This window comes from Anser cygnoides, chromosome 2 (assembly GCF_040182565.1).
Source record: "Anser cygnoides isolate HZ-2024a breed goose chromosome 2, Taihu_goose_T2T_genome, whole genome shotgun sequence".
Lineage (NCBI taxonomy): Eukaryota > Metazoa > Chordata > Aves > Anseriformes > Anatidae > Anser > Anser cygnoides.
In genome coordinates, this window is record NC_089874.1 from 103,011,389 (window position 1) to 103,021,924 (window position 10,536).

The following is a 10,536-nucleotide window of genomic DNA, read 5'->3' on the forward strand; positions in this document are numbered from 1 at the left end:
GCAGCAATGAAATTGCTGAGAGAAGCCTGAGGGCTATCAAAAGGGACTTCAGGGGACTAGGGCGGTTACTGGATGGAGTGGGTGCACAGGTGGTGTTTTCCTCTATCCCTTCATTGGTGGAGAGGGATATTGAGCAGATCTGGAAGGCCCAGCTGATTAACACATGGCTGAGAGGCTGTTGCAGTAAATTTTTTTTTATTTTTTTTATTTTTTTTGATCACGAGGAGGTTTACTCACACCTGGCCTGATGGCTGCTGATGGGTCCCACCTGTCCCAAAGGGGGAAACAGACTCTAGCCCAGGAGCTGGTGGGGCTCATCAAGAGGGCTTTAAACTAGGTATGAAGGGGGAACGGGGAAATAAGACTCGATAGAGTTGAGCCTGGGGGAGCAGTCCCAGGGTTGGGGGTGAGGGCAGTGGCGTGACTCAAGTGCATCTATATCAATGCATGCAGCGTGCACAACAAACAGGAGAAGCTGGAAGCCGTTGTGCAGCAGGCAAGCTATGACCTAATCACCATCACTGAAATGTGGTGGTGGGACCACTCCCATGACTGGGGTGCCGCAATGGATGGCTACAAGATCTTCAGAAGGGACAGGAAGAAAAGGAGGGGCATTGTCATGGCTCTCTATCTTAGAGAGTGTTTTGATTCTGTTGAGATTGGGTTTGGGAATGAAAAGGTAGAGTCCTTGTAGAAAATGATCAGGAGGTTGGCCAATGAGGTGGACATCCTGGTGGGGCTCTGTTATAGACCGCCAAACCAGGATGAAGAGACAGATGAGGCATTCTATAAGCAGCTGGCAGAAATCACTCAGTCGCCAATGCTTGTCCTTATGGGCAACTTTAACTTCCCAGACATATGCTGGAAATACAGTACAGCCCTTAGAAAGCAGTCTAGAAGGTTCCTGGAGTGTGGGGAAGCTTCCTGACTCAGCTGGTCAGTGAGCCTATCAGACGGGGTGCCCCACTAGACCTGCTGTTCAAGAACAGAGGAGGACTGGTGGGAGATATGGTGGTAGGGAGCTGTCTTGGGCAGAGTGACCATGACACGGTAGAGTTCTCTATTCTTGGTGAAGTCAGGAGGGTTGTGACTAAAAGTGCTATCTTGAACTTCCAGAGGGCAGACTTTGAACTGTCCAGGACGCTGGTAGGGAGGGTCCCCTGGGAGTCAGTCCTGAAGGGCAGAGGGGTCGAGGAAGGCTGGACACTCCTCAGGAAGGAAGTCTTAAAGGCTCAGGAGCAGGCTGTCCCCATGTGCCATAAGATGAGCTGGTGGGGAAGAAGACCAGCATGGCTGAACAGGGAGCTTTTGCTGTGTTTTTGGGACAAAAAGAGAGTTTATGAGTGGTGGGAGAAGGGGCAGGCAACTCGGGGAGAGTACAAGGAAGTTGCCAGGATATGAAGAGAAAAAATCAGGAAGGCCAAAGCCCAGCACGAGCTCAGCCTGGCCACTATGGTCAAGGATAACAAAAAAATGTTTTTATAAATATATTAATGGAAAGAAGAGAGCCAAAGAGAATCTCCATTCTTTACTGGACGCAGAGGGGAACACGACTGCAGAGGATAAAAAAAAGATTGAGGTTCTTAACGCCTTCTTTGCATGTGTCTTTACTAGCCAGATCACTTGTCCTCAGGGTACTCATCCTCCCAGCCTTGAAGCCTGGGACGAAGAGCAGGAGAACCCTCCCACAGTTCAGGTGGAAACAGTTAGAGACCTGCTGCTCCACCTGGACTGTCACAACTCCATGGGGCCAGATGGGATCCACCCAAGGATGCTGAGGGAGCTGGAAGATGTGATTCCTAAGCTGCTTTCCATCATCTATCAGAGGTCATGGTAATCCGGAGAAGTCCCAGATGACTGGAGAACTGCTAATATGATGCCCATCTGTAAGAAGGGTCATAAGGAGGAGCCAGGGTACTACAAGCCTGTCAGCCTGACCTCGGTGCCAGGAAAGGTAATGGAACAGGTCATTTTAAATGCAGTCACACAATGTATGCGGGACCACCAGGGGATCAGGTGCAATCAGCACAGGTTCATGAAAGGCAAGTCCTGCCTGACCAACTTCATTTCCTTCTATGACCGGATGACCCACCTGGTGAATGAGGGAAAGGCTGTTGACGTAGTCTACCTAGACTTCAGCAAGGCCCTTGACATGGTGTCCCATAGTATTCTCCTGGAGAAGCTGGCAGCCCATGGCTTGGACAGGTACACTCTCTGCTGGGTTAAAAAGTGGCTGGACGGCTGGGCCCAGAGAGTGGTGGTGAACGGGGTGAAATCCAGCTGGCAACCAGTCACCATTGGTGTCCCCAGCAGTCGATGTTGGGGCCCATCCTCATTAATATCTTTATTGATGATATGGATGAGGGAGTTGAGTGCACCTCGGTAAGTTTGCAGATGACACCATGTTGGGGGGAAGTGTCAAATCTGCCAGAGGGTAGGAAGGCCCTGCAGAGGGACCTGGACAAGTTGGATTAATGGGCAGGGGCCAACGGGCTGAGGTTCAACATGGCTAAGTGCCGGGTCCTGCACTTTGGCCACAACAACCCCATGCAGCGCTACAGGCTTTGGGGAGAGTGGCTTAAAAGCTGTGCAAAGGAAAAGAATCTGGTTGTGTTGGTCAATGTTGACCTGAACATGAGCCACAAGTGTGCCCAGGTGTCCAAGAAGCCCGACGGCATCCTGGCTTGTATCAGGAATAGTGTAGGCAGCAGGACCAGGGAGGTGATTGTCTCCCTGTACTCTACTCTGGTGAGGCCGCACCCCAAATACTGTGTTCAGTTTTGGGCCCCTCAGTACAAGGACATCAAGGCCCTGGAACATGTCCAGAAAAGGGCTATGAAGCTGGTAAAGGGCCTGGAGCACAAGACCTACGAGGAGAAGCTGAGGCAACTGGGGTTGTTTAGTCTGGAGAAGAGGAGGCTCAGGGGAGACCTTATTGCTCTCTACAACTACCAGAAATGAAGTTGTGTGGAGCTGGGTGTTGACCTCTTCTCACAGGTAACTAGTGATAAGACAAGAGGGAATGGCCTCAGGTTGCACCAGGTTGGAAATTAGGAGACATTACTTCTCAGAACAAGTATTCAGGAATTGGAACAGGTTGCCCAGGGAGGTTGTGGATTCACTGTCCTTGGGGGGTTTTAAGGAATGTTTGTACCTGGTGCTTAGGGACATGGTTTAGTGGGTGATATTGGTGGTAGGGGTATGGTTGGACCAGATGATCTTGGAGTTATTTTCCAACCTTAAAATTCTATTATACTATGATTTACAAATATTTATGTATGGTGTGACCACTTGTGCAGTAGGGGCTGCTCAGGAGAGCCTTTGGAAACTTCACCCATAAAAATAATTAGATGAAACAGAGCAAGAGCATCCTCAGGAAATTTCAAGAACTGTCCAAAATTCCCATCAAGAGGGATCCTGTTGATCAGTTAAATACTTGATATTGAAGATTCATTCAACCACCTTGTCTCCAAATAATCTCAAAAGTGTCCCATAGTTCATCTGTGCAGTTCCTGGACCACCCGAGGGCTTAATGATATAAATACACTCAGAACATGTGTTAATAATCCCAGTCCCGATACCAGAAATACAGCTGTAACTAAAAAACAAATGTGATTTGCATGGTTATAATTTAAGTCTGATAACTATTGTCACACTTAATATAGTAAGGTTGTTATCGTGACTGGTCTTAACATCTCCTATATAAGAAGGAAGGGATACTGAACATACAGTATTATAGAGAAGATTGTGTTGCCTTGCCTGTTGCTCATTATTCCTTGCCACATATGTTATAGATGCTGCAGATTTTGAAGTGAGGTTGGGGTGTGCCTTTCCACTCCTTTCTCTTCTGACATCAGAGGACATAAATAAGAAATGGTGACCCAGCTTTTCTATCACGTGGTTGTTTTGCAAAATGAGTCTTTAACAATTTGGATTTTGTGGTATAAGAAAAGAAGAAAACTTCCTGTGAAAAGAGATATTGCTACAAGTTCAGACACTTAGAATCCTTTTAAGAAGAACCAGTGTTCTTTCAACTGATTCCAAAGAGGCACTATATCATCACTCAAAACCAAAATAAAAACAAAACAAAACAAAACAAAAATTCTTCTGAAAACAAATGGTGATTATTGGTTTACAAACAGTCAACTAAACAAAGAGCATAAATAATAAGGGTTGTGTGAATTTGAGATCACAAATGTTCCACATATTTCTGATGATATATCTGTTTATCTGCAACATACCAAATGACTGCCTACTCTGGCTTTTGATTATTGTAGTTCCATAGAAACACACATCTGGACATATTTCTTTGTGTGATTTTTCCTAATATTACACATGCTGTAGTAGTAGATACGTATTCATCTTCCCAAAAGGAGACCTATTCTAATACTCTAAATTTATATAGAAATTATTTTTATATATTAATTAATTAATACTAATCAAATTAATTTTAATTTAATTTTATATGTAAATACTTTTTATAATTTCATCTAATTCTCCTATACATTTAATACAAACTTAACCCCAGAAAACTCCCCACTGAAGCTGGGCCTTCATCTTTAAAAATGCAGGTATGTTCCTAGAACTGCCTTCCCTTTTCCTTTCATGGAATATATGCATTCTGCTTTTGATATCTTTTAGATATTCAGCACTAAGCATTTGTTTGAAGAAAAGTTGGACAAGATTGTAAAGAATAAAAATCCATGCTACAGTTTTGTAGATCCTTGTTGGTTCTTTTTCTTTTTGATCTACTCCATCACACCAATAGCACAGATTGCACCTTCATATTATAAATATAGTGCAGTGGTAAAGCTAATTTCTGCTGCTTTGTTTACATTTATTTATTTATTTAATTTTGCTTTGCTGCTCTTTTAAAATGAAATGTAGTTCAGGAACTAATAGATTCATTCTTGAGCCTCAGAATCTTGAGATGATTCTGTCTGTTTCCAAACACATTTTGGTATATTTCTTTTGCTGTTTTAACACCAAGGCCAATGTTCAATTCAGCTATGTAGAAAAAATAATATCCATATGCTGTTTTTGTTGGTGTGTGGTGGTGTTGTTGTTGTTTGTTTGTTTGTTTGTTTGTTTGTTTTCCACTCTAATCTCTAAGTTGTCATTGTGAAAAGTCACATTGATTCACTCACATTATACTTAATACCTGGAAAATCTTGGGATATCTAGAACTCAGAAAGACAGTGAATTAACCAAGACTGAATAGAGCTTTACATGACAAAGACAGACAACGAGGTATTACTCTTGACTGTTCCTTCTCTGGGTGCACAAAACTTTTTACACACAAATGATCTCAAATGTACCGTTTCTTTTGTTGTTGTTGTTTGTTTTGTTTTGATTTCCCTTGTTTGCAGTTCTCAGGGTAATCACAATAGTTGTACTATTTTACATTTTAAAAAATGCTTTATCACAGAATTTTAATGGGTTGTAAGTATATTTTGGGTAGCTTGTTTAATTATTCTGGATCAAACTTTGTTACTGGTGTTGGAGAGAATTTACTACTGCAGGTAGTTTTGCTGACTCGGGAAAAGGTGGTGTCAATAAATAAGGAAAATGCTGAACTACAATCCTCTAGACCTTGTTACGTAGATAAGCAAGTGTTGTATGTGGTGTTTTGGTTTTTGATTTTGTTTTTTAATCTTCCGTACTCATACATCATCTGGGATGTTTGATGAAATAGTTTTTTCTCTGGTCTTGGTCTCCAGAGGCAAGTTATGAAACACTAAAGCAACTTTTCAGGATGGATTTAGGGGACAGTGGATGTTCTTGCTTTCCCAATCCTGTGGTGACTGTGTACAGTGCACAACAGAGACCAAGTTCTGGCACACTGTGAATTTCAAAGACTGTATCTGTTAGAGCATCTCTTGTCAGCCAGTTCCCTAGAACTGTACTAATATTAATTCAAAGAAACTAGCTTTATCCTCTTGACTTAGTGGGATGATAGGAAAATGTTTGAAAAGAAGAAAGTAATACAGCAAAGGTAAACTCACAGTAAGAGTGAGCCTGTGAAAACAATGAGTGCTCCAAACTTAAATATAATAAACTAAATGCTCTTTTTGTGGAAATGCGTACATTCAGTCACACATCTCTCATGATTTTTTTATTTTTTTTTTGATAGGTAACTCAGAGAGAACAATTTTTTCATAATTTGTGAAGAATATTCATGTTCTATTTTTGTGTATGACTCAAGGGATTTTGTGGCCTTCAGGACATGAAGGTACTAGATGCCATGAACTACACAAACTGATAATAAAAAGAAGACTGAGAAATTAACAGATTGAGTGAAATGTAAGGCACAGTCCCACGAGGTAAATATCTCCTTTCTGTTTCCCTTATCATGCCTTAGATCTCCTGCCTAAACACTTAGGGAAGATGGTGTAATTAAAAGTTACTTGAAATCCATGCCATTTATAGTTTTGTGTTTATGATTTTTATTTTATTTATTTTTGTAACTTCTAAACAGTGCCAGAAGGAAATTGTTCATTAGCAAACTGTATTCCCTGAATACACCACTCCCCCCCCCCCACCCCCCCCAAAAAAAAAAGGTTTGTATGAAACAAACTAGCTCACAACTATGACCAGATCCTTTCAGGCTAGCACTAATAGCTCATTTTCTGCAATGAGCTGATCCCTTTAGCTTTCTTTCACATAAAGAAGGAAAAATATGAATTTAAGATACCTTAAAAGATATAAAAAAAAAAAGTGAAACAAATCTTAGCATATGCCACCGGCTGAATTGCAGACACACAAATTTATCCCTTAGTGTTCAGCCTAGGGCAAGGGAACCTGAGAGCAGAGGTTCAGTGAGGATCAGAAAAGTCCATGATGTGTCCATTTTTAGCTTTCAGTTGTGAAGTGGAGCAAATTTTTGCATCAGGTCTTCCCTCAATAGAACAGGAGGTGTGAGATGCTTTGAGGACTTCAGTGAAGGTGAAAAGAAATGTATTCAAGTAATCAAAACAAAGGTAACAGCAGTCGGATAGATGAAATAATGCTGGGAAGTAGTTTACAGTCCAAGACCTCCTCTGTTGTGTATGTTTTTTCCTGCTTTAGCATAATCTCTCAGAATTGCTGTGCTGATTACTGTTCCCTCGCGTTGTCTCTGGAGATTGGTTTACTTCTGGCATATCTTTACAGGAATATTATTTCCTCAGTTCCAATAGATGGATCTCAACTTTGATATTCCATTAGTATGAGATTCCCTGTGGTGAAAGTGGGGAGGATTTAGCTTTTTTTATTATTATTAATTATTATTTTTAATGTTATTCAAATTCCTTTTTATTCTGCAAAATAATATGACCAATGCATGAAAAGAAGTCATATAATATTTACTATTAATTTGAAATACCTTGTAATTGATATACCAGCTGTCAATTCCTAAAATAAGTTAATAATTTCATCAAGATGTATTTCTATTACCTTAAATCAAAATAAATATTTTGTTACCTTCAGTTTATTCTGATTATTAATACATGTCCTTACAATTTCTATTTATTCAAAACATGTGCTACCCAGAATATTTCCAAATGCAGGAAGATTGGGGGTTCTCAGATTTCTATCTTTTGTTTTATTTACAGTTTAAGTGTAGAATTATAAATGCTCTAAAGCAGCTGCTTTTATTCTACACCTTCAACGATTTAACAATGGAATTTAAAAATCCTGTCTGACAACCTTTAATAAAATTATAACTGTGCCATGAAATCAAAAATAACGTAAAATTATTGATTTTGTCATTTAACTAATGCTTGAATGTGCAGCTATATCCGAGAGATTTTTGTAACTGATGAGACAATTCCATTTCATAGTTGGAAAAGTCAGAAAAGGCAGTGACGTACCAAAATAATTGTGTCAGAGGGTAAATTCCAGTCTCAAGCTTGAAAAGGTAAGGTGTAATGAATTATTTCATTAAACTATGCTGTAAGAACATTCACACTCTGAAAAACAATTTTGAGTCCCTTCTGTATTTCTGGATGTGTAATGTAAAAATGATGCTTTTCCAATGCAAGAATACAATTTCCTCATTTACACTGTACAAAACTTTATAATGAGTTAATAGGAACCCAAGATTTTAAACCCTGTGTTTTGTCAAATAATTGCTTTATTTTTACTACCCTGTATTTTCCTTGGATTTCATGGAGCTAAAAACTTAATAACTGTAACAAACCTTAGCTTGACAGCTATATACTGAATGTTATTGCTACTACTGTTTCTGCTTTATACTTTCGGGAATACATTTTATGTGTTCAAAGCTTCTGTAATGTACTTCAGGGAATGACTTTTGTGTGGTCAAATCTACCATAATGCAATAGCTTTCTAGAGACATGCACTTCAACTCTCTAGAGGGTCCCTTTAATTTCTGTTAACAGAATATGTTCAAATACACCAAGACATACAATGGTATAGCAACATATTTTCAAATCAATGGAAATTTTACAGGCATTATTTCTTAGCTGACTCTTCTGTCTCAGCTGATCAAAGGTGTTTGGCAACTAATGTTAATTTGCAGTAGTTTCTGATCACTGCAGAAAGAAACAAATATATGTTGATACCCTATTGATTCACTTGTGTGGGATATTCTAGGAATTAAGACAGAAATATGGTAAAATACGGTAAGTCTTTGAAATCTATAGCCAAAGGAATTATATAATTAAAATTTAACATTCAAGAAATTATTGTGAATATCATGGAAAGTACATGAGGTGGCTAGGAAAAATATTTTTACATGGTATAGCAAATCTTAATCGAATCCTAATGTTGAGGGGTGGGGAGAGGTAAGATAAAATGTAGTTAATTGAACAAAATTTTAATTATTACATGAAATAGTCTTTACCCCTGGAAACTAGGGATCAATCAAGATATTTCATTAGATAGTCTAATGGTAGTGAAGCTACTCAAATCAACTATTTGTGAACTAGCTTCACAAGTACTACATATTTTTCTTTGTGCATGTCTCAAAAACCTGAGTGGGTTTTAACTTTGGATAATAGAGATAAAACTCACATAGCCATCTGACATGACACTAGTGAACAACTGCAGAGTTTTCAGAGCAAGCAGAAAGACATTTTTCTAATCAGAGTTTAACCTCATGAGAACAACTTTCTCATTATTGTAACAATAGCGGTCTTTTAGTTGCATACTTCAGTGAGTCTGGGAGACAAAACAATTAACAGTCAAGCTGGAGGTGAACAACAAGAAACCCATGAGGAATTTATTCAACAGAAGTTTATTATTTTATTTTATTTTATTTTATTTTATTTTATTTTATTTTATTTTATTTTATTTTCCATCTATTTCTACTCTGCCAGTTATCTTGCTATATAGATGACAGTAATCAGTGCAGTAACTGGTATTACTTATCCTAAGTACTGCCAAGAAACTCTTGGTGCTATTGCAAAGAAAGATAAAACATGAAAATTAAATGCAAAAGAAAGAAGTCCTCAGAACAAAGCACATTTGTTTTTAATTCCTCAAGCTCCTTTTCTACTTTTCACACGTACAAGTCACTAATTAGTGTATCTCAGTAATGGGAGACTCATGATCAGTAAATCTTTCCACATTGCACAAGGAGTTGAGAAACATCCATAATCAGAGAAAAGATTGCCTGTTTTTCCACAAGGTGTTCATTTGTTCCATCTGCATGATATAAAGTCCTACTCTTAGCTAACAAAAGTGGTATTAACTTCGAAGACTTTTATTTTTTTATTAAATTTTAATTTAATTTTAATTTTTTAATTAACTTTTATTTTTTTAAGAAATGTGAACAACAACAAAAAAAAAACTATAAGAATGGCAATTCTACAGGCAAAACGTCCTTCAAAACCTTGTAAAATAAGAATCTAGATGATCTACAACAAAAGGGTGGCTCTGCTGCTCCATAGATAGAATTTGGAGATAGAATTTAATGGAAATCTCTTCTTGTGTTCTTCAAAAACAACGTGTTGGTTCTGCACAGTACTTTCTGCCATGTTTATTAATTGTTTAAGGAATAACTGGCAATTTTACAAGTAGTTGATTAAAGATATAAATAGTAAAAAAGAACAATCTTGAAAACAAGTTGCATCTTCCTAATTGGATACTGACATAAAACCAGGTACACAGCTGCTTAGTTAAGAGTTTTTGGTATGTAGCAATTGTAATGCAAGGTGAGGTGGAATTTTGCAAGGAGAGTGAATTGATTCAGATGTCATAACCAACACCGGGGGAAAAAAATATATATATTTATTTTTCTTTCTTTATTGTCACTGCTCTAATAACAGAGCTTTCCCCAATCTGAAGCTGAGGAGTCATCTGATTGTTGCGGCAACATGGGAACAACCTTTCTAAAACAAACCCAACAAGATAAAATAATGTAGGTTGCAATGGAAAAACAAATTTGTGAAAATGATCCTTTGGCAGCATTTCTCTCTCAGTCCACCTGCCTTCTAGTTCAGGGGTCCTCACTCCTGCTGTAGAAGATGAGTTCTGGCATCAGGGAGCAGCTGCATTGACCTCTGCTCGCAAACACTTCATTCAGTGCTCATG

At 38.7% G+C, this 10,536-nt stretch overlaps 1 long non-coding RNA gene across 1 annotated transcript; it reads left to right on the top strand.

Annotated features, from left to right (window-relative positions):
- Positions 1–227: 227 nt before the first annotated feature.
- Positions 228–7,792, top strand: LOC136790156 (uncharacterized). Its single transcript, XR_010829585.1, has 3 exons — positions 228–1,954; positions 6,134–6,323; positions 6,857–7,792. It is a non-coding gene; the product is annotated as an uncharacterized lncRNA (long non-coding RNA).
- The last annotated feature ends 2,744 nt before the right edge of the window (positions 7,793–10,536 follow it).